Source organism: Lipotes vexillifer, unplaced genomic scaffold, assembly GCF_000442215.2.
Source record: "Lipotes vexillifer unplaced genomic scaffold, Lipotes_vexillifer_v1.1 scaffold248, whole genome shotgun sequence".
In the NCBI taxonomy this organism is placed as follows: Eukaryota; Metazoa; Chordata; class Mammalia; order Artiodactyla; family Lipotidae; genus Lipotes; species Lipotes vexillifer.
This window is the reverse complement of record NW_006777568.1, coordinates 2,790,635-2,792,156: the sequence shown is the minus strand read 5'-3', so window position 1 is coordinate 2,792,156 and position 1,522 is coordinate 2,790,635.

Sequence of the window (1,522 nt, the reverse complement as noted above, 5' to 3'; positions counted from 1 at the left end):
GGGGCGGGGGCGCCCGGGAGCCTGTTGCCGGCGGCCCGGGCGGCGCGGGCGGGGCGCGGAGGGGCCGCGGAGGCCGGGAACCCGCGTCCCCGCCCTGCCCGCCTGAGGGTCCGTCGGCGGGCACTGCCCACTCGGACCCCGGGCGCACGCTGTCCCCGCGCCCGCTCCGGAGCCCGCGCCAGCCGGGCCGGGGACACGCGGGGGTGGGGGGAGGCTTGTGTCACTTCCCGAGGGTGTCCCCTCCGACATCAGGCTCTCGGGCGGGCACCCCGGCGGCGGAGCCTTCCAGCCCCCGGGGCTGCCCCCGACGCCTCGACCCCAGCTGGGCCGGGCTGGGCCGGGCCGGGCCGGGAGGCCCCGGCGGCATTGTTCGGCCGCGCCTTTTTGCTCTTCGGATGAAGTTGTGCTCAGTGTCTGCGGCTCCGGGCGGACAGTTTCAAGTTGCAGCGACCAGAGCGAAGAACTGTGCTCTGCCCCGGTGGGAGGTGGCGTGTGCGACCGGGGCTGGCCGATCGCGCCGCCTGCCGCTCGGTGGTCCTGCCCTGGACGGCGCGGGACCCTCGGAGACCAGCGGCCGAGCGCTCCGGGGTCCCCGGGGCCGGGAGCGGGTTGCGAAGGGCGGGGACCTGTTTTGGCTCCGCTGTTCTTTGTCGCTTCCTGGGGGGAGTAGGGAGGGTCCGGCTGCAAGTTTACGTTTCGGACCAAGTACACATTCCGGAGTCGGAGGCTCTCCTTAATGGCAAGGCAAGCAGTCCCCCAGGCCCCGTGCGCCCTGCCGCCCTCCTGGCGGGGGTTGGTAGCCTGGCCTGCGGAGGCCTGTGGGTGCTTGCCTTCTCTTAACTTGCGCACCGGAGGCTCTGTCTGGGCCCGCGGCTGGTCTCCCCCTCCGCACGGCTTCCCAGTTGGCTTCAGTCCCTCTTTCCTCCTGCTCCGCGATCCAGAGGCGTCCTTGACCACCTCTTCAGCCAGGCTGCACTCTGCCTGACTTGGAAGGCCTTTTGTAGCCTTGGCCTCCCCTCCGAAGCCAGGTGGTGCCCTCCTGGGGTTCCAGACCCTGCGGCCCGCCCCGCCGTCCCCTCCCGACCCTGAGCCTTTGCGGGGAGCAGCCCACCCCCACTGCTGGTGTGGTTCAGCCCTCCCACTTTGGGGAAGCCTGGGTGGTTCTGGTCCCAGGGCTCTCTCTTTTCTTTCTGTGATGCTTCTGCTTAGATGCCAGGGACGTAGAGTGGAGCTGGCCTGGACATTGGGACGGTTCTAGGTCCCCTCTGGGCCCGCAGGGGCTTGTTGCACAGGTGGTGCTGCTTCAGGACCACTGTGGCTGAATTCCCTTCCCACCCCTGTTTTAGAGATGAGGCCTCTGAGGCTCAGGCACATCTACAAAGGCCAGCAGCAGAGCTGGGCTTCGGAGTGCAGCTGAGTTTGTAAGCAGCGTCCTGTGCCCATTCAGGTGGTTTCAGCCCCGATAGAAAGGTCCTCATCTATCCACATTGGATGAGGGAGGTTTGGGTGTGGAGATTCCTGC